Here is a 24,236-nt window from a genome sequence, read left to right on the forward strand (position 1 = left end):
AATTCATATGTTATCTGTTCCATTCCTAAATGGCCTTAAATCTCAGCGTTTTTCAAATTGTGAATCTTGACCCATTAGTGGCTGTTAAATTAAGTTGATGGATCAAATAAGCACTGAAAAATGAAATAGAAAGAGACAGAGTAGAAAATATCAGAGCACATTTCAGGCAGCAGGGAAAGTCTTGTTTTGGAAAAACTTTTGTTTCAGTTATGTGTGTATGAGACAGTACTGAATAGTGCTGTAAAATGTATTCTTTACATGGGTTGTAATGAGAAAATGTGAAAAGCACTGACTGCAAGTTGTTTGAGCATAAATTTTTGGGCATATGACAGGCATATGAAGGCAGGAAACCTGTGCATAGCCTCCATCACGCCAGGTAGGCAGCCAGCCTCCCACTTTACCTACTCATTGAGGTCATACCTTTTGATGTTGCTCCTTTATCCTTGACTTATAGAGGACCATCATGAAATTAACATATCTTTCAATGAATAATACTTGTCAGCTTGTAAGTTGCTTTTATCCACTGTATTTCACTTGATTTTGGATTCTAGATTTCAGATGCTAGGTTCATCCCAGAGGAGAAGCCAGATTCAACTCCCAGCCTCTAGAAGGCCTCCAGCAGGATATTTTCTAGTTTAGATGATTCACTGTTTATACGGCCACTGCCTAGAAGGGAAAACATTTATCTGAAAATATATCCTATGTTTGATTATCTTCAAACTTTTGAAGTTATATTGCTATTATTTGACCTAAGTAAGATATGACTGGCCTTATGACATTTCCAGTAACTGAGGGTTGACATTAGAGGGGGTGAAACAAACAAGTGACACTAGCTCTCAAAAATGAAGGTAACAGAAAAAGACGACTCCTGGCTGCTAGGCAGCTCCATGAAAGCAGGGACAGCCCAGCATTTTATTGCTTGCCGGCTCATGGACTACTCCACTGAAAATCACAGGCAGACTCAGGCGGCCAGCTACTTTTCAAAGGGGCTGCTTTTTGTAGTGTTATTCTACCATCTTTCCGGGGGCCCAAATATTCCACTCTGGGGACCTGCTATTGCTAACAATTCCATTCTCTCCAATTTATTGCTATTTATTAAGAGCCTACTAATACTATTCCCCTGGGATTCTATAGAGACAAGGTAGAACTCTTGGATGAAAAGATGGGGCTTACCTCTAAGGCATTTGCTTAGTGGAATCTATTTGTTTTCAAGACTCTTTCATCAAGTAAGACAGGCTGATGCTAAGGAAAGTGGGAGTCATATTGGCTTTGTTGTCTCCGTTGAAAGCTCCTTGCATTCACCAAATAATGTCTCAGAGAAATCTTAAGCCCAGAAGGAGTTAAGCTGTATGTCTGCAAACCGCGGCTTTGTTCTGGCAACATCCCATTAGTTTAGGTCATTTCTGATGACTTCACTCTTCTGGTGACATCAGCCTCTAATCTCCTGAAGGTGAATTCATGTGCGATTGCTTCAAAATACTCGGTCTCTGAGTTCCAGGCCATTCCCGTTGATATATATGGACAGAGTTTGTCTCTCCCAGGCCACAGTCTGGTCTGTGCACTGCATTTGTGCTTACCGTATCATATTACCGTGTGGACATTATGTCACTAACTGGCACAGTACAGTTCAAAGATGAAATATGCTTGTTGCAAGCAAAAAACCAAAAGCTAACATCAACTCTCCTCTGCACCCCACCCCAGGTATAAAATAAAAAGGTTAGAAAGATGATTATATTTTGTTTGATATTTTTGATATATTTAATAATTTTGATATTTTTCTAATCTTTCTCACAGCTCCCTTTATGTAATATCTTTATCATAGTTTTCGGTCCATTATACCAGTAACTGTTTGGTTATGGATGGCACAAATTGAAAATGTTTGGTTATGGATGGCACAAATTAAATTGAAGAACTTGAAATAATTTAGTTTAGCCTTGTTCTAAATATCAAGTCTGTGAACTAAAGTAACCTATTTACCTTCTAAGATTATTTCCTTTCCTGGGCCTTTGAACTGTCATCAAAGAATAGAAAGTGAACAGAAAAACAGCCTGGGCTTATTGAGCAGATGCCATGAGTTGGCTTTGGCCAAGATGGCATTGGGGAGCACTTGCCCAAAGGAGTGCAGATGCATCTAGGGATTGTGGGATATAGGCTAGAAGGGTTCCCAAAATTTGTCTAGTCTTAGGCTAGTGTAAGCATATTTTATGCCCCCTCCTGTTCTTCTCCTGTTATCTACAGAGCTGTAGTAACACCCAATTATGTCACCAGGGATTCAGAATGCCATGGTACCTCCCTGAGCTTCGTCATCCCTCTGTGGCCCTGGCCCCTGAGGGAAGGGAATATGCTCTTCCTGGGGTCCTATCTCCTCAGCTGGGACCTGGGCCAAAATAGGAAGAGGAGAGAAGCCTCTCTACAGAGAAGCAGAATCCTCATTTTCAGGATCCCGTGCATCTATTTCTTCTTTTGATTAATGGCTTTTGGCAGGTAACAATAGCTTCTGGTGTACAGAACCAGCAGGGTACACACTGGGGTACGAAATCATGTCAGGAAAATCTCACTGGTGTTTCAACAAGCCACTACAATGCCACTCTCACTGTTTATCTTCTTTTCATATTGAAGGGCAAGAAAGAAATGAATAGAGCTATTGACCCTAACAGCACAATTTTCACATAGTCATGACCATGTATATTCAGTTTTGGGGTCAGTGCATAGACTACAGGGGTACTGAAGAGATATTCTTCTTTTTTCCCTCTGGTTCTTCACAAAATAAATTTAGAGCCTCTGATTTTTTTTCTGAGGAAGGAAATAAAGTCCCTGGATGATATGCAAATATATTGTTAAAAGCAGGGATGATCAGGCTTTCTGAGTTTCATATTTGTTTTAGTTGAAAATGGGGTGGGGGTGGGAGCTTGGCCACATCGAAGGAAACTGATGGAATCTCAGTCCAGAATGCTGGCACTGTTGCCACTTACACCTGCTCAGGTGTACAAAGACACAAGAATTCTTTAAGGTCTAGTATGAAGTAAAGCAACTTTCTTTCTCCTCTTGCTGCATCTCCAAACACATTCTCAATACTCTTCTCTTTCTTGGTTCGTGTACAGAAAAAAAAAAATAGAAGAAAGAATAGAAATATCTGAAAAACTAAGTAAAATAAGTGAAATAAAAAAAATTCTTCTCTCGTGCCCAAATTCTTACTTGATTTCTTTTAGCAGCATGCCTGTTATATAGGCACACATTTTGTACATGCTCATGCTTACCCCACTCACACCCCCAAGAATTCCTCCCTAGGAACTGGAATTTCCCACTTCCCTGTTTCCTGCAAGTTCCTTGATAATAAGAAGGTAGAGCCTTCTTGCTGGCTGAAAAGACTGGAGAAACTCTTCCTTTCTATAGTGAGATGCCTCATGTGGACCATTGGGCTACAGTTTCATTTGGGTATGAAACTAATGATGGATGTCTGCCTATCTGGAGGGGAGGTGTTGTTGTACTAAGAAGCCCAACATTGGGTGAGCCATGTGTCTTTCTCACTGTTGGGGTGCACTATTGGTCCCTGGAGAGGGAATACTTCCTTTCTGTTTCTGAGGAGGTAGAGAGATGTTTGCTTTTGTAGATGGAGAGGAAAGGCTAGCAGTGTATGTAGCAAGCTAGGTAGTTTGTGCAGAGTATCATTACTTTGGTGATAGCATACATCACTTTATTTTTATTGAACCTTGCTTTCTGCAAACAAGCAGGTTCTTTAATGAATATGCCTTGCTGTTAGTTTTCTGAGCACTTTTCCTCAGGGTGGGATTGTTAAACCACCAACCAGGCACATTTCCCCCAAGTTTGGGATCAGAAGTTTACTTCATAATGTCTAGTTGTCCCCATCCTCAGCAGAGAAAGTCTTCCGCTAGGTTAGGCTCATGTCAAACTCATGTCACACTCAGGACCAGCAGTGCCATCACATTGAATGCAGACTAGGGAGGGTGCTGGTGGCTGGAGGTATAGGGGAGAGGGAGCTTACCCACTAAAGGCTGATGTGCATGTGTACATCCACCAAAGGATGTGATGGGAACACTTACATTAGCTGCCTTGTCATTGAAGCTCTGCCACTTACTGTCTGGGTGACCCATAGCCCCATGCAAGATGTTTATCATTTGTCTTGGGACACCAGCTCTGAAGAGAAAAAGTTCTTGTTGGAGCTATCAGTGCCTACAGCCACTGGGATGATAAACAGTGATGTAGTTGGTGCTCACTAAGTCTTGGTTTAATTAATGAAAAACCATTATGGCCAAAAATTTTTTGAGGATTCTGTTCTATCTAGAATGTCAGCTGAGGAACTCTTGATTATATGTCAACAGACAATTCCTCACCTGCTTCCTGCAGCCCTCCCCACCAAGTTCCTTTGAGTTTGTGATCTGGTCTGAGACTAGACATATCATCTGATATGACATTCCTACCCAGGACTAGTCCACCTCAAGACGACTTCTGGTTAGCCATGGTAGCCACTAAAGCCTGTAGGCTCCTTGAGTCCTGGAGCACTCATATCTCATTATGGCACCTTCACTTTTGTATCCTGTGCCTAGAGCAAAGCCTGGCAATACACAGGCACTCAGGAATTACTTGATGAATTGAATTGTTGAAATCACCTAAAATTTTGCTGGCTAAAATAAACCCCAAACATGAAAACAGAAGGCTATAGATAAAACATTGTTCCAGTGATCCCAACAAGACAAAACATGCAGTCCTTTGAAAGGACCCATCTTGATATACATTATAAATCCACTTATTATTCTTCCATTTGGCAGGTTTTAATAATGTGATCATGGAGTGGGCTTCTAAAAAGGGCTAAATCTAAAAGGAGGGAATCCACAACTTTCTCCAAAATGGGGGATCTTAATCATAACATCTTGTCGTTCTACTGTTTAACCTTCCTCCTTCCTTTTAAGGAATTCAAGGAGGTACCTTCCATAGAGGTGACTTCCCAGATGATCTTTTTCCTATAATATTTTCATCCAGCTTCTTTTTGACAAAGATGCAAAACCACTTATTTGTTCACTCCACACAATTTTTAATATTAACTTTATTTATTCTTTCCGCCACCCCCTTACTCCTCTTTTAACTGCCCCCACTGCTCTGCATTGCATTGGGAGAGCTCCATGAGGATAGTGATCATACTTGATTTGCTCACCACTGAAACCTCAGCACCTTGCCCAATGCCTGGACCGTAGAAGATGTTATTTAATGAATGAATTGGTAATAAATGATGATTAGTAAAAACACAGGACTTCCTGCCCTGGCTTGATTTATTGCACTGGATCCTGACAACTATCAGCACATGTGAAAAAACAGTTTTAAGTCAATTCTCCAGTGAATCTAGTTTTGGCAGTGCGTAATTGGTGTTTGGCCAACAGCTCCTCATTGTAGGCATTACTCACACATAAGCCATAGAAGCCTGCCCAGAGAAGTCTATTTCTTTTTTTTGAAATTTAGCATTGTAAAAATTTTGGAATATTACATACATAAAAACTGCATATGGCTAATATATACAGCTTAATAATTTATCATAAAGCAAATATTTATTGCACTACCACCCAAGTCAAGAAATAGAGCATCACCAGCATCTCAGAAACCCCCTTCTTGCCCCTTCCTAACCACCAACTTCTCATACAGGTAACCACTATACTAAATTTTATTGTAATACATCCTTGCTTTTCTTTATATTTTATCACTTGAAAATGTTTGTATCCCAGATGCTAAGATTTAGTTAGTTAGTTAGTTTATTTATTTATGACATTATATAAATGGAATCATATAATATATGTGTGTGTGTGTGTACCTTCTTTGGCACTGTTACCTTATGGGATCATCCATGTTGTTGTGAGTAGCTACAGTTCATTTATCTTTTTATCGCTGTGTTGTATTCTATTATATGAATACACCATAATTTATTTATCTATTCTACTATTGGTCTTTTTCCATTTTGCCTATTACAAACAATATTTCTTTAACATTCTTCTTAACATTATTGCATGTATATCTTGGTGGAATTAATGAGCCATAGGACATGAATATCTTTAATTTTGGTAGATAATGCCAAACTATTTTCTGAAATGGTTGTACTAAAATTTTTTTCTCATCACATAGATAGAGTTTCCACTGGTCTACATCTTTGCTAGTATTGATATTGTCAATCTTTTTAAGTTTAGTCATTCTGGTGAACTTTTCATTGTGGTTTTATTTTGCCTGTCCTGACTACCTATTACCTATGCAGTGGAGAATCTTTCCATTTGTAGGTTAATCATTTGGATATTAACTGTGGAAAGTGCCTTTTCAAGTTTCCTCCTTATGTTTTTTCTACTGGGTTATTTGACTTTTTCTTATTTATTTGTAGGAGTTGTTTATATATCCTAGATATGAGCCCTTTTCTAGGTATATATGCAAATGTATTTTCCTACTCTTTTTAATGGTATCTTATGATAAACAGACTTCTTAATTTTAATGGAGTCAATTTGATCTATGTTTTCCTTTACTGTTAATACTTTTTTGTGTTCTGCTTAAGAAGTCTTTCTCTACCCAGCGATTAGGAATATATTAGCCAATATTATCTTCTAACAGTTTATTGTTTTATCTTTTGCATTTGATCTAAGGTTCACTGGGAATTGAGTTTTGTATATGGTGTGAGAAAGAACATTAAGTTTCAATTCTTTTCCGTATGGATATCCTATCACACCATCTTTGTCATAAATTTATCTTTCTGGACTCTTCTATTTCAATAGTTTGTTTGCCTATTCTTATGCTAATATTACACTGTCTAATTTACTGTGCTTTTTTAGTCTTGATATTGAGTAGATGGAATTATTCCAAAAGTATTTTTTTAAATAGTACCTTAACTATTAGTAGGCCTTTGCATTTACATATAAATATTGGAATCAGCTTATAAAGTCTCTCCTTATCTTCAAAGTTGAGATATTGATGGGGATTTCATAGAATCGATATATCAGTTTACAGAGAACTTACGTTTTTACCATATTAAGTCTTCAGATCTAGGAACAAGTTCCCTCTCTGTCTTATAGACATTTATTTCTTTTAATAATGTTTGGGTTTTCTGAGTTAATTTTTGTATATGGTGTAAGTTATGTATTGAAATTCTTTTTTTTTTTTTTTTGGTATGTAGATAACCAATTGTTCTGGCACCATTTGTTTAAAAGGCTCTTGTTTCTCCAGTGAATTGACTTTGTACCTTTGTTGAAAATCAGTTGTTTATATATGTTTGCATCCATTTCTGTTCTATTCTAGTGATATATTTGTCATTCTTATGTCTATACCTCACTATGTTGGTTACTATGATTTTATAATTCTTGAAATCAGTTAGTGTAATCTTCCTACTTTGTTCTTTTTTGAAGTTGTTCTGGCTACGTCGGGTCTTTTGCATTTCCATATGAATTTTAGAATCAGTTTGTCAATTTCTACCAAAAAAAACTTCATTGAGATTTTCATTAGGATTGTGTGATGCATCTATAAATCAGCTTAGCAAAATCTGACATCTTAAAACTATTGAGTCCTCCAATCCATGCAAAAGATATATCTCTCCGTTTATTTTGACCTTATTAAATTTTCTCAGCAATGTTTTATTATTTTCCTAAGTATGTCACATTTTTAATGTTATCATGCACAGTTTTAAAAAAAATTCATTACTTATATGTAGATATACAAATAGTTTTTGTGTATTGATATTGTAATACTAGTTTATCCTTGCTGTATTAGTTAGCTCACTTAGTTCTGATAGCTTCTTTGTACATTTCATCAGATTTTCCACCCAGATGATCATATCATCTTCTTCTTTTTACTTCTCTCTTCCCAATATTTATGCCTTTAATTTTATGTTTCTTCCCTTATTGCACTGGTTATAACCTTCACTGTAATGTTGAATAAAAGTGATGAGAGTAGACATCCGTGCCTTGTTCCTGATCTTAGTTGGAAGGAGTTTGGTTTCTCACTATTAAGTGTGATGTTGGCTTTAGCTTTTTTTGTAGATAGTCTTTGTCTATTTGAGGAAGTTTCCTTCTGTTCCTTGTTCGCTGAGAGTTTTTATCAGAATGGACATTGAATTTTGTCATGTACTTTTTATACATGTATTGAAATTATATATATTTTTTGTTTGTTAATACGGTGAATTGCAGTGATTGATTTTTAAATATTAAATCAGCCTTGCATTCCTGGGACAAAACTAACTTGGTCATGATGTTTTATCCTTTTTAGTATTGTTAAATCTGATTTTCTAAAATTGTGTTTAGAATTTTTATATAGTAGTCCCCTATTATTCCCAGTAAATACATTGTAAGACCCCCAAGTGGATACCTGAAACTGTGGATTGTACAGAACCCCATATATACCATGTTTTGTTCTATACATACATATCTATGATATAAAGTTTAGACTATTCTTGCACTTTGGGGCTATTATTAAGTAAAATAAGAGTTACTGGAACACAAACATTGCAATGCCATGACAGTCAATCTGGTAATCAAGACAAGTCAATCTGATAACCAAGTGACTAATGGGAGGGGAACATACACAGCATGGGCAAAGGGATGATTCATGACACAGATGGGACAGAGTCAGATGGCTCAAGATTTCATCACACAACTCAGAAAAGAGTGCAATTTAAAACTTATGAATTGTTTGTTTCTGGAATTTTCCATTTAATATTTTTGGACTGAGGTTGACAGCAGGTAACTGAAACCGTGGAAAGCAAACCTGAGGTGCTACTGTATCTATATTTATCAAGAATATTGGATCATAGTTTTCTTGTAATTTCTTTGGTTTTGTTATCAGTATTATGATGGCTTTGCAAAATGAATTGGGAAATATCCCCTCATTTTTAATTTCTGATAGAGTTTGTGTAGAAATGGTTTTATGTCTTCCTTAAATGTTTAGTTAAATTTACCAATGACGCCATTTGGTCCTGGAGAAAGGGTTTTAACTATGAATTTAACTTTAGAAAATATAGGACTATTCCTAAGAGTAACCTATTTATTTTTGTATGAGTTTTGATAGTTTGTATCTTTCAAAGAATTTGTTCATTTCATAAGATTGTCAGATTCATTGGCATAGAGTTTTTACAATATTCTCTTCTTTTCCTTTTAATATCTGTGGAATCTATAATGATGTTCTCTCTTTGCTAATACAATTTGTCCTCTCTCTTTTTTCCTTTATTAGTCTAGGTTTAAGTTTGTCAATTTTTAGAACTTCTCAAGGAATCAACATTTGTTTTCATTAATTTTCTCAATTGTTTTTCTTTTTACTATTTTATAGATTTCTCTTCTGATATTTTTTACTTGCTTACTTTGGTAGTTTCTTAAGTTAGAAGCTTTATGCCATTGATTTGATTCTTTTCTATTGTAGATGTTAGGGCTATAGATTTCCCTTTAAATTATTGCTTTAGCAACATCTTATACTTCTTGATATATTGTACAGTCATTTCATTCAGTTCAAAGTAATTTCTAATTTCCCCTTTGCTTTCTTTTTTGATCTATGGATTATTTACAAGTATTTGTCTGGTTTCTGAATATCTGAATCATTTTTTAGAGATAATTCTGTTATTGATTTCTAATTTAATTCCATGGTGGTCAGAGAACTTACTTTGTATAACTTGCATCTTTTTAAATTTATCGAGACTTCTTTTATAGCCATGTCTATCTAGTTGATGGTCTGTATGTACTTGAAAAAAGTGTGTATTTGCTTTTCTAGGGTGGAGCGGTTTATAAATATTGATTAGATCAAGTTGGTTGATTGTGTTTTTCAAATCTCCTATATTCTTACTGGTTTTCTCTGTATTTATTCAGCCAATCATTTAGAGAGGGTATTAAAATCTCTGACTATAATTATAGATGAGTCTTTTTCTCTTTTTAGTTTTCTCTTTATTCATTTTTGAGTTCTGTTATTGGGTATATAAATATTAAGATTGCTATGTCATCCTGAGGAATTGACTACTTTATCATCTTTATTCCCAGAAACAGTCTTTTCTCTAAAATTTACTAGTTCACATATTAACATAGACACTCCAGGTTTTAAAAAAATTTGTGTTACCTTGATATAACTTTTTCTTTCAATCTATTTGTGACTTTGTGTATACAAAGTGTTTGCTGTTGGAAGCATACAGTTGGATCTTGCTTTTCTTAGATCAGATCGTAAAATCTGTGTCTTTTAATTGGAATTTTTGGGCCATTTGTATCACAGCTATTGAAACGGTTAAGTTTAAATCTATCACTTTGCTATTTGTCTTCTGTTTGTTCCATTTCTTCTATGTTCCCCTTCTCTTTCATTGTTTTTTTTTGATCTAATATTTTTTATGATTTTATCTCCTTTCTTGAGTTATTTTCATGGTTTCTTTATTTTAGAATTCATACTTATCACTCTCTATTTTTGAATGATATTGTACCACTTAATATGTAGTATTCTTCTATTTCTTTTCTCTTGGCCTTTATGCTATTGTCACACGTTTTGCTTAATCACATATGATAAACCCATAATATCTTATTATTTTTGTTAAAACTATGAATTATGTTTTACAGAAATTAAATACTGTTGGAAACATTTTATATATTTAACCATGTAGGTGCCATATACAGTGCTCTTCATTTTTTTTTTTTTTAATAGTACCATATTTCCTTCTGCCTCAAGAACTTCCTTAACATTTCTGCTGGTGATAAACTTGTTCAGCTATATGTGTCTTAAAATGTCCTTTTCTACTTTTTAAAATTAATATTTCACTACGTATAGAATTCTAGCTTAACGGTTTTCTTTTCTTTTTGTAATTTTATACCTTTTGACCATTTCTCCTACCCTCCTCCTCCTGGTAAAAACCATTCTATTCTCTGCTTCTATGAGTTCACCTTTTAAGAATGCACATATAAGTGAGATCATGCAGTATTTGTCTTTTTTCTACCTGGCTTATCTGGTTCACTCTTTAGACCTTTACTGAGGCCCTGCTACATGTTTAATACTGTGTTTGACATTAGTTATATGAAGGTCCTAGACTTTAAGGATCTCATAGTTTCATAAATGGAATAGAATAGGAGTTAAAGAATAAGCCAAAGAGAAGTAATGGAACAGAGGAGAATATAGAATGAAACAAAAATAACCTCTGATACAATTTGGTTCATGCTTTAACAGAGGCATTGAAGAATGCATTTACATGGATATATATGAATTTATACATATATATGACATATCATATGTGTCATATATCACATATATAATATATGTGTACATATCACATTTCTTTTATTCATTCATCAATGGAAGCATGGGTTGTTTTTATAACTTGGCTGTTGTGAATAATGCCACAAGGAACACGGGAACACAGATATCTTTTTGAGATACTGATTTCATTTCCTTTGAATATATACCCAGAAATGTGATTCCTGGATCATATGGTAGCTCTATTTTTAATTTTTGAGGAAACTCTACAGTTTTCCATAATGGCTGTACCAATTTACATTCCCATCAATGGTGCACAGGGGTTGCCTTTTCACCATAGCTCCACCAACACTTGTTATTTTTTGTCTTTTTGATTATTAGCCATTCTAACAGCTGCGAGCTGATATTTCATTGTGGTTTTGATTCGCATTTCTCTGATTAGAGATGCTGAGTATCTTCTATGTATCTGTTGGCTATTTGCATGTCTTCTTTTGAGAAATGTTTATTTAGGGCTTTTGACCATTTTTTAATCAGGTTATTTGTTTTCTTGCTATTGGGCTAAGTTTCTTATATATTTTGACTATTAAGCCCTTATCAGATGTGTGATTTGCAAATATTTTCTCCCATTTCATAGGTTGTCTCTTCACTTTGTTGATTGTTTTCTTTGCTGTGCAGAAGCTTTTTAGTTTTATTTAATCCCACTTGTTTATTTTTGCTTATGCGGCTTGTGCCTATGGGGTCATATCCAAAAGAATCATTGCCCTCATGAATGTCAAGAAGCTTTTTTCCATATGTTTTTTTTTTTCTGATACTTTTATAGTTTCAGAACTGACATTTAAGTCTTTAATCCATTTTGAGTTGATTTTTATATATGGAGTAAGATAAAAGTCTAATTTCATTCTTCTGCATGTGGAAATCAGTTTTCCTAGCACCATATATTAAAGAGATAGTCCTTCCTCTACATTTCTTTTTTAAATTAAGTTTATTGGGGTAACATCGGTTAATACAATTATATAATTTTCAGGTATACATTATAATTTGACATCTGTATATTCTATTGTGTGTTTACTACCCAAAGTCCAGTTTCCTTCAGCTACTATCTATTTGATCCCCTTTACCCACTTCACTCTCTCCCTACCCTCCTATATTTGACCCTCTTTACCCCATCTACTTCCCCTCCCCCACCCTACCCTCTGGTAACCACTAGTCTACAGTCCATGTCCATGAGTCTCTGTTTGTTTGTCCTGTTCACTTGTTGCTTTTAGGTTTATATCCCACATATAAGTGATATCATGTGATTTTCAACTTTTTCTGTCTGGCTTATTTCGCTTACCATGATTATCTCGAGGTCCATCGATGTTGTTGCAAATGGCAGTATTTCATCTCTTCTTATGGCTGAGTAATATTCCATTATATATATGTACCACAACTTCTTTAGCCAGTCTATCGTAGGATACTTCGGTTGATTCCATGTCCTGGCCACTGTAAATAATGCTGCTATGAACACTGTAAATAATGCTGCTATGTGCAAATATCTTTTTGGATATGGGTTTTCAAGTCTTTGAGGTAAATACCCAATAGAGGGATTGCCAGATCATATTTGAGGAACCTCCATACTGCTTTCCATAGAGGCTGTACTAATTCGCAGTCCGCCGTGTATGAGGGTTTCTATTTCTCCGCATCCTCTCCAGCATTTGTTATTCTTGTCCTGTTGATTATAGCTATTCTAACATGTGTGAGATGGTATCTCATTGTGGTTTTGATTTGCATTTCCGTAATAGCTAGTGATGTTGAGCATCTTTTCAAATATTTGTTGGCCATTTGTATGTCCTGGAGGGAAAAGTATCTGTTCAGGTCCTCTGCCCATTTTTTGATTGGATCTTTTGTTTTTTTCTTTTGTTGTTATTGAGTTGTATGAGTTCTTCGTATATTTTAGATATTAGGCCCTTATCTGAGGCTTTGCTTGCAAATATTTTTTCCCATTTGGATGGTTGTCTCTTTTTTACCTTGTCGATGATTTCTTTTGCTGAGCAGAAGCTTTTTAGCTTAATGTAGTCCCATTCATTTATTTTAGCTTTTACTTCCCTTGCTTTTGAGGTCAAATTCATAAAATCCTCTCTAAGTCCAAGGTCCTTAAGTTTAGTTCCTATGCTTTCTTCTATGCATTTTATTGTTTCAGGTCTTTTATTTAGGTCCTTAATCCACTCTGAGTTAATTTTGGTGTATAGTGATAGACAACAGTCTAGTTTTATTCTTTTGCAGATGGCTTTCCAGTTTTCCCAGCACCATTTATTGAAGAGGCTTTCCTTTCTCCACTGTATGTTTTTGGCTTTTTTTGTTGAAAATTATTTGCCTATATAAATATGGGTTTATGCCTGTACTCTGGATTCTGTTCCACTGGTCCATGTGTCTGTTTTTCTGCCAAAACCATGATGTTTTGATTACTGTTGTTTTGCACTATAATTTGAAGTCGGGCAGAGTGATGCCTCTAGCCTTGTTCTTTTTTCTCAGAGTGGCTTTGGCAATTTGGGATCTTTCGTGCTTCCATACAAATCTGATGATTTTTTGTTCTATTTCTTTAAAAAATGCCGATGGAATTTTGTTGGGGATTGCATTAAATATGTATAATGCTTTAGGTGATGTGGTCATTTTTACTATGTTGATTCTTCCAATCCAAGAACATGGAATATCTTTCCATTTCTTTGTATCGTCTTCGATTTCTTTTAATAGGGTTTTGTAGTTTCATTATATAGGTCCTTTACATGTTTTGTTAAATTTATTCCTAGGTATTTTATTCTTTTTGTTGCAATTGCAAAAGGAATTATTTTTTCTACTTTTTCTGACACTTCATTATTAAAGTATACGAATGCTATGGATTTTGGAACGTTGATTTTGTATCCAGAAACTTTACTGTATTTGCTTGTTTCTAGTAGTGTTCTTGTGGAATCTTTAGTGCCCTACATTTAAAAAAAATTTAAAGATGCTCTCCACTGTCTTCTTGCTTGCATATTTCTAACAAGAAAATTTCTGTCATTCTCATCTTTTCTTCTCTGTACTTAATATGTGTTTTTTTATGGCTGCTTTTAAGATTTTTTACCTGCCAGTGGTTTTGAGTAATTTGATTTTGATGGGTTTTGGCGTAGTTTTCTTTATATTTCTTTTCCTTGGGGTTTGTTGAACTTTTTGGTTATAGATTTATGATTTTATCAAATTTGGAAAACTTTTGACTATTATTTCTTTAGCATTATTTTGACATTATTTTCCTTGTCTCCTCTTTCTACTTTTCCTTGAGGACTCCAATTATATATATATTATAAGATTATTTGAAGTTTTACCATAGCTCACTAACACTCTGTTATTATTCTTTTAAGTCTTTTTTCTCTGTGTGTTTTATTTCAGTGACATTTTCTTCTGTAATGTCTTATCTGACGGTAATTCTTTCCAGTATAGTTTTCATCTCTAGAAGTTTGATTTGAGTTTTGTTAATATCTTCTCTGTCTCTACTTAATTTTTTAAATACATGGAAAACAGTTATAATATCATTTTAAATGACCTTGTCTGTTGATTTTAATGTCTACGTCAATTTGGAGTTGGTTTTGATTTGTTGATTTTTCTTCTCAATATTTTTCCTGTTTCTTTGCATGCCCAATAAATTATTGATAGAATAGAAAACATCGTAAATTTTACATTGCTAGGTTCTGGTTATTATTTTTTTTTATTCCTATAAAGTTTTTGAGGTTTGTTCTGGGATGGTATGCAGCTAAGTTTCTTAGAAATTGATCCTATTAAATTTTACTTTTAATATTTGTTAGGTGGGAGTCAAACTATTTTTAGTCTTGAGTTAATTATTTCCTGCTACCGAGGCAAGAACTTTCTGAGTATTCCACTTAATTTTTGTAAATTATGAGGTTTTTCCAAACTGCCTCATAGGAACAATCATTTTTCCTGTCCTTTTCTGAATTTCAGGTACTGTTTTCTGTAACTTTTTCAGATAGTTTTTCCCTGGCCTCTGCTAGTTTCCTCACATGTGTGTAGCGATGAGGACTCTGCTGAATATTCAAGGAGACCCACTACACTTGTCCAGCTCTCTTTACCTGCAGCTTTTTCTTCTCCCTTTGTCCTGCCAACTTCAGCCATGTTGGTTTTCCTAAACTGTTAGCTGCATCTCTTCACCATGGGGAGTCTGCTGGACTACATGTGAGTACCCCCTTCCTGTGCCATGGCCTAGGACTATTGTAGGGATCTTCTCATTCTTTCTCTGTCCTATGTCTTCTCTTGGGTTCTATTCTGATAATTGTTCAGTGACATGTTAACTTTCTTATGCTATCAAACTATGTTATATATATATATATATATATATATATATATATATATATATATATATATATTTTATCCAGTTTTCTGGCATTTTTTTTTTTTTTGGTAAAGGTTTGGTAGTAATTACCATTGGCAATTATTAGAATAAGAAGCCCCAAACATTTTAATTTTAGCCAAGTATTTTTCAGAGGTATGAGCAGTTATTTCAGATCTGGTGTAGTCCTCAGGTAGAGTCTAAGTGGGATATGGAACTGGTCATCTGGCACATCATACGGTTCTGATGGAAGGGCCTCCTGGATCCCACTCCCCTGGCGAAGACTGAGAAGATGCTTGAGAGGATGCTAATCCTGAGGGGAGAAAGAGTCAGATGAGATGAGCTTGACTTAAGAACTCAACCTTAGTTATCAGAGAGGAGGAGGAGTGAGGTATGATGTCATTCATATTTCTTTTCTGTTACTCTGCCATGGATTTATGAAGAGTTGCTTAAGAGAGAGAATTGACTGTATGTTAAAAAAGAGGGCACTTTTACTAAACATTCTGCAGAAAAAATGGGGCCAGAAGCCCTTCATCAGCATTTGGGAGCAAACACTAGTTAAATATGGGTTATTACTGTTAATATGACCCTTTAAGCACACCCTGGCTGATAAGGCTTGGAGAAATCAGGTTACAGAGCTTCATTAATAGAAGGAGTCCTTGGTGCAAGCCTGTTGTCCATCAGAAACTAGCCTTGGGCCAGAAACTCATTTTTTCTTGACTCCAGAATGTCTATCAGAAGGTGAGGCTCTTGCTTGGGACCGATATTTTTCTGGGCATACATAGGGCCAAGTTTACTGAAACTTAATCTGTTAGAATAGCCTGGGTGGCAATTTGTCAGTAACCTGTAGGCATTGAGAAGATATCAAAAGATTAATACAATGCATAAAATGAAAATCAAGTAGTGGAGGTAGGGAGTAGGGAAATTATGTCCAGCAAACATAGCCCTAGTTTGTAAGATGAAATCTATATTTCACTCAACAGAAGGTACAAATCTGTATTGCATTAACTCTGCAATTCTAACCAAAACAAAGACAGGATGGCAAATATTTAAACAGTGATTAAAACATTGCCCAGGCAATAGGAAATGCTTGCTCTTGCCAAATGTTTGCTTGGACGAAATGAAATAAATGAGGGGCACACAAACCATGTCTTCCTAGTTGATTTCAGGACCCTTCTCTGGCATGGGGCAGCTCCCTCAGTCATAACTTGAGTCTTATGAGTCCCACTGGAAAAAGCCTAATGCAGAAGAACTCCGAAAACTGTTAATGGCTAAAAGGGCATGTAACATATATTTTTCTTTCAACATATTTTACATATATATGGCAAGGTGCAATCAGAGAAGATTTTCCTACCAGAAGGTTGAATACTTAATTCAAAACAAACAAACCAATATTGATTTAGTAGTATAATTCCCTCTACCCCTGAATTTGGCTCTTTGCCAGCTGTTAGTCTAATTGCAGGGGTGGCAGCCTAAGACTCTACAGCCCTCGAGAGCAACTTGAAGAAAACATTGCCATTACTAATTATAGTGATGCTGTGACTGAAAGTAATACTCTGTCCTTTGAAAGACTTAAAATGATATGATGGCACAGAAGCACCTGAGTACACTCCATAAATCTATATTCTACTAAAGTTGAACATCACTATCATAAGTGACACTGAACTGTTCTCATTTCAGCTCTAAGTCAGGATGACCACAACTGTGATCAAATCCCACTTAGTCATCTTGAAAGTGAAGCTGTTTGGTGTGTTGGCATAAAATAGTGGTAATGCTTCTGTATTCTTTTTAGTCAGGCAGATGCCTTGGTGACTTAATTCATATCAGTAAATAGCATTCACTGTCACATTCTCAGCACTGAACCATATACTGCAGATAAGCAGCCAAGAGAAGAGGCAGTGTTATGAGTTGAATTGTAACCCTCCAGAAAAAATATATTGAAGTCTTAACCCCCAGTACCTAAGAATATGATTTTATTTGGAAATAAGGTCATTGCAGATTTAATTAGTTAAGATGAAGTCATAGTGGAATGGAGTAGACTTCTAATCCAATATAATAAGACAGCCATGTGTAGAGAGACACTTAGGGAGAATGACACGTAACTGTGAAGGTGGAGATTGGAGTTATGCAGTTGTGCATTTGCAAGCCAAAGATTGCTAAAGATTGCTGGCAAACTGCCAGAACCTAAGAGAGAAACAAGGAAGATTCTCTCCTACAGGTTTAAGAGGTAATGTCCTGCTGACACTTTGATTTTGGACTTCTGGTCTCCAGAAGCTACTTGGCTTGTGGTACTTTGTTACAACAGCCTTAGCAAACCAATACAGTAAGGAATGCCTCTTGTCCTTCAGCAGCATGGGACCTAGTGGTGAATATGTCATATCCACAGTGTGTAATCTGGCCTAAGTGGCCAAGTCTTTCTCCTCCCACCATGCAAAGTACACTCATTCAAGTAATATGAACTAGCATCGGCTTAATAGACATTCTCTTTATTGCTAGTGGGCCAACAAAAGTATAGACTGGTTATGTAGTTAAAAAGGAACTTGTAGGTATGTAGGTAAAAAGGAATTTGAAATGCTGAATGTTAAAGCCAAGGATCCAATGGCTAATTATTTCACAACCAATATAACTATCCTAACTCAAGTAGCTGTTTTAAAACCCAAATGACTAGAACCCTAACAAAACATTCTTTTAATGTGCTAAAACAGAGATTCAGACTCTCTAAATTTGCTGATTTAGTATAAATTTAGATATAGCGTCAGCCTAGCAGTCCATTCCAGTCCCTCACAGCATAAAAACAGAATGCTTGGTCCCATGTCCATGATGGGGGCACTCTATGAAGCTCTGGTATTTCCAGGTGGCTTCCTGCCATATGAAGACTGTATCAACTCTCTAAAATGAATATCTCACCATGCCACTTCCCGTGTACAGCCTTTTAGTGTCTCTGACTGCCTATAGAATCAAGTCTAAGCATTAAGTTTTAACAAGCCTCCATGATCCTTCCCGCCTCTGGTCTCTTCTCTTGCATACTCTCCCTTTAATTTTACTACTAGCTACACAAAATTACTTGTTTACAACAAGTCTTTAGGTAGTCTTAGGCAGGGTGAGAGGCTGAAACTAGTAAGTAAGCACAAAGTATTATTAATAGTTATTTACTCCATCCATTGACTCCTTCAGCAAGTGTTTTGAGGGCCACCTCTGCATGTATCTCTGGACTCGTTCTTGAGGATTAAGATAGTTCTGGTAGGAAAGTCAAAACATATGCACTATGTGAATACTTAAATAACAATGTCTTATAATTTATGATAAAATACTCAGAGGGCTGATAGAGACAGAAATACTGTAGACAAGTATGACTGCCAAAATATTTACTGCATGGGTATCAAATGAGATTGGAATGGATGTGACCCAACCAGAATATACTCTAGGAGTGAACAGCATGGCCACCATTACCAGAAACATCAGTCCTGGTCAGAGGAGCTTTGAGGAGCAAAAGTTCCTGGGGACTGGGGCCACCTCAAGACATTCTAGGGAGGAGATGGAACTTGGACCAAGTATGGGATGGTGAGAAGGGAGAGAAGAGCAGGAGTAATTAAGTTGGTTTCATGACGTAAGCAAGGTTCTTGGATGATTATTCTGATAGCTGTGTGTAGAATAGAGGAGAGAGGGAAGAATGAAGGAAGAAAACTAGAGAGGAGGCTGTTCAAGGAACTGAGGTATGAGGTGAGGCAAGTGGAAGACACAACATTGGAGAGAGAAAAGCTTATGAGAGAGGGAGAGCTGGGTGGGAGTGGGAGCAGTAAGAAACTCCACACCTACTGCCAAGGGCCAAAGCATTTCTTTCTTACCCAAATTGTTCAGATGTGACTAGAAAGTGTAATAAAAGCATAATAAGGTGTGAACTTAAGCTGCTGACACTACTCTCACTCCCTTCCCTGAAATTCCTCTCTTATGACCCAACAAGGGAGTTAAAAAAATAATATTTGTGAAGATGGCTAGCAGAATAGAGCTGGGTCCCCACAGGAGTAGCCTTGTCAGCAGGATTTGCTCCCACGTCTGCAGTATTGAAGGTGGACATCTCAACCTCAGCCTCTGGTTTGGGTCTGGAAGAAAGTTTTAAATTCTTTGAAGCCCACAAACACTGGAAGCTCTATTACTGGGAAGTCTCAATTTAGGAGCTATATCTGGTTATCTAGAACTATGGGAAATTGCCTGACCTGCTGTTCCAGCAAAGCCCAACCTCATCTTCTTCTTAAAACTGGACTTTGGGCACTTGGCTTTTCAGCTCTCTACTGGTCAAGCTGGATGTAGAATTCAGGAGGTGCTAAGAGTCGTAGGGTTTCCCTTATGCAGTTTTAATCTGAGGGCTAATCAAAAACTCTTCAGGCAAGTGGTAACATTTGTACAGATCTCTTTGAAAAGAGGAAGAGGAAGATATGTGACTGAATGCATTTCAACTTTTAGAAAAACTATTTAAAGAGGATGTGGGGTAAAGGGAAGTAGTAGGTGGGTGGAGTGGCAGGCCAGCTGGAGCTCAGGAGTTTTAGCTAAGATGACTTCTCAAACACTGTTAGATTCATTATATCAATTCCAAGTACATTTGAGTTAATGTGCTTCTGGGTTAAAATCTTAAACTTAAGAGCCATCACATTTTATTATGACTTACTAGTCAGGTAAATCAACTGGGATTAGCAACTCTCAGGGAATAGACCAAGCATAAAAGACAGGAGTAGAGTATGAGGAGAGGAAGGCTTTTGAGGGTGTGAGCTATAAAGGGGAATTTAGGCAAGCCACATGGGGGCTGGAGGGAATTTTGAACAGTAAGAGGGCAGTATCGAATGTCAAGATGGGTTTGAGGCGGGTGGGAAGAAGCAGAAATTGACATGAGCCATGATGTAGAAGTAAGAGACCACCAAAGACAAAGCAGTTACCATATACTAGATACTGAATATAAATGATGAATAAAATAGGGTTCCTGTCCTCTGAGGTTCACAGCCAGAGAAACAGGCAAGAAAACAAATAGTTTGTGCAGAAGGTTTTTAATTGAGGGAAGATAAAACTTGAGGGAATGAGGAGGAATAACCACCAACACTCATAGAACACTTCTGTGCTGGGCACAGTGCTAAGAGCTTTGTTTGTATTATTCCAACAACCCTATGATGGTCACTATCATTATCTCCATTTTTAGAGATAAAGAAACAGCTTTCTTAGCAGAGAAAGTAACTTGCCTAAGTGGGAAAGTGGGTGGTGAAGTAGATATCCTCAAAATTTACATGATCCAAACAAATCCTAGGATTATTAATTAATAAGGTGTTAATTTAAGCTGCTAATGCTCCTCCTACTCCCTTTCCTGGATAAAGATGTTTTTTTGGTGGAGAGAATTAGATTGTAAAATTTATACTAAAATGATCTGAACATTTTGAAAATGAAAAGCAACAAGAGGGGACTAGGTTCACCTGACATTATTAAATCATTACATGAAGCTATAATAATTTAAATATTGGGATGCTGGATCTATAAATAAATAAATTAATGATACAGAACAGAGAGTATGTATGGAAATATATGCTACCTATAAGATAGGAATGTAGTATATAAGGTTGCACATTATATATGATAGGAAAATGTTGTTTATAAATAGCAATGAGATAATTGAGTAGCCATTTGTAAACACGCACACACACACACACACACACACACACACACACACAAAACCCTGTTTTACTTTGTGCACCAAATGCATCAAGGATTTAAATATAAGATAATCGACATCATAAAAGTACTATAGGAAAACATGGTAGTATTTTAAAATAATTTACCTTAAGAAGACCTTCCTAAGCCTGGCACAAACCTCTAAAGCTGTTAAAGGAAAGATTAATAACACAAATAACATAAAAATAATTTTTTTGTCATTAAAAACAACATAAAAGAGTCAAAAAACAAAGCATGACTACTTTGTTCTTATGTAATAGTATGAGATATCTCTGTGTTTAAAGTTACAGAAGTTCGTAAACTTAAACATTTAATTTTGAGATAGTTGTAGATTCATATGCAGTTATCAGAAAGAATACTGAGAGATCTCAGAGAGACCCTAGTTCCTCACAGTGTTAACATCTTGTAAAACTATAGTACAGTTTCATAACCATGGCATTGACATCCACTGATCTTATTCAGATTTTCCCAGTTTTATTTGTACTCATTTTGTCTGCATTATGTGTGTGTGTATATTTAGTTCTACCATGTATTATCATACGTGTCTTGTGTGTTGTGTATCACTACTGCAGTCAAAATACAGAGCAGTTCCATTATCATGTGTTGCTTTTATATAATCACATCCACCCCCCTCCCACCCCACCTCTCTCAATTCTGACCCCATTAATCTCAAATCTGTTATTCATTTCTATAGTGTTGTCATTTAATGAATGTTATATACATGGGATCATACAGTGTATGTAACCTTTTTGGATTGGCTTTATTCACTCCACATAATTCTTTGAAAATTCATTCATTTATTCGATCAGTTGTTGCATATATCAATAGTTTGTGTCTTTTATTGCTGAGTAATAGTTCATGGTATAGGTGAACTACTCATGAAAGACCACTTATTCATGAAGGACATCTAGGTTGTCTTAGTTTTTGGCGATTACAAATAAAACTGCTAGGAATACTTGTGTGCAGATTTGTGTGTGAATAAATTTCCAGGAGTACAATTGTTGGGTCATATTAGAATGTATGTTTAGTTTTATAACAAACTGCCAAACTTTTCCAAGATGGCTATATCATTTTACATACATATTATATTAGAGGTAAAATATATGATATAAATAATAAAAAAGATTAACTCCCCAAAGGAATTAGCAAAGAGCAAGAACAGGTAGTTCACAGAAAAAATAAGTACAAATGGCTATTTACTTAGCCTCACTCATAAATTTTTTATATTTTATAAAATATAAAAAATAAAATTATGGTAGATACCACTTTTTCATCTATCAAAGTGACAAAGGACAAAACATTTGAGAACATAGTTGGTGAGTGAGGAAACAAATAATTCAATTATTGATGGGAATATAAGCTAATAAAATTGTATGGAGAACAATTTAATAATATTTTTGAAACATTTTAATGCCAATAACTTTTGATTTGGCAATTCTATTTCTAGGAATTTATCTAATAGGTATGATCATGTGAAATTAATTAACTCAACAAATATTTATGTACCAGTCACAGTTCTAGCTGCTTTGGATACATCAGTGAATAAAACAAAGATCCCTGCCCCTGGGGAGTTTATATTCTAGTATGGGAAGACAGACAATAAATAATAAACATAATAAATAGGTGATAAACTATATTGGAAAAAAAGAGCAGGATAAAGGGGATTGGGTGTGCTGGGAGTGGATATAGGTTTCAATTTTAAATGGATGTTTGGGGCTGGCTCCATTGAGTGACAACCTGAACCGGATCCAGTAGAGATACTTAAGGCTTACAGAATGTTGTGCTTCCCCAAATTTCCCAGACTCCTGGCAATTTAGGCAAGGCCTTATGGCTAGTTTTGATAAATAGTCTATAGCTGGATATGATTTGGGCAGAAGTATCTGAGAATTGGTACATAACACCCCAGCTCTCTCTTTTGTGTTATGACAATGTGAAAACCTCATGTGACGATGGTGCAATCATAAGATGGAAGCAGCCACGACTATTTGGCCACCACTGGAAACGACACTGCCTTTATGAACAGCCTGCATAGGACTTTTATGTGCTTAAACTACTGAGATGTTGAGGTTCGTAATTGTAGCCCAGCCGAACCTTACAAATTCAGGAGGTGAGGAGTTAGCCATGTAGCTATTTGGGGGAAGAGTACTTTAGGCAGAGAAAACAGCACGGGCAAGATCCCAAGATGGGAGTATGCCTGGATGTTCCAGCGATTCATATACAAGATTATTTATGAAGCATTGTTTTAGAAGATTGGAAACAAATAATGTTCTTTGATAGGGGACTTTTTAAAAATAATTATGGCACATGCATTCAAGGAAGTACTAGGTAGCCATTACAAATAATTAGGTGGACTATTATTCATTGATACATAATGATCTTCAATATATATAATTAAGTAAAAAATATAAGACAAGAATAGTGTAATAGCATAATATGGTTTAAATAAATGCTCTATTTATTAAAAAATTAAGATATTTATATGCTTGTTTAAGAATAAGATTATGAGTGTTAGAAGGTCACCTCCCGGGAAATATTAAAGTATGTCATGTACAAGAGGTAAGAGAATGTCAAAGTTCTCAACTGGAAGGGATTTTGCTTCTCCAGGGGACACTTGGCAATGTCTGAAGATAGTTTTAGTTGTCATGACATGAGGAGGATACTACTGGTATCCAGTGGATAGAGGCCAGGGATGCTGCTAACTTTCTGCAATGCACAAGGTCAACCCCCACAATAGAGAATTATGTACCTCAAAAAGTCAATAGTGCTAAGATTGAGAAACCATGGCTTATTGGGCCTTGGTTAAGAGGTTCCAACTGGGCTATTCGGAAATGATGACATGTATGACAGTATGTTACCAGTGCTTCATAGAGTCAACTTTATTTTCATCTGTAGCATTTGAGCTAAATTCTTCATAGGAGCCAGCAGCTGGGAAAAGACCAATCAAACAAGAAATTCTCATCAGCTTCTTTTAACCAAATCCTTCTTTTTGCTG

Source organism: Pteropus medius, unplaced genomic scaffold (genome assembly GCF_902729225.1).
Source record: "Pteropus medius unplaced genomic scaffold, Ma_sr-lr_union100, whole genome shotgun sequence".
Taxonomy (NCBI): Eukaryota; Metazoa; Chordata; class Mammalia; order Chiroptera; family Pteropodidae; genus Pteropus; species Pteropus medius.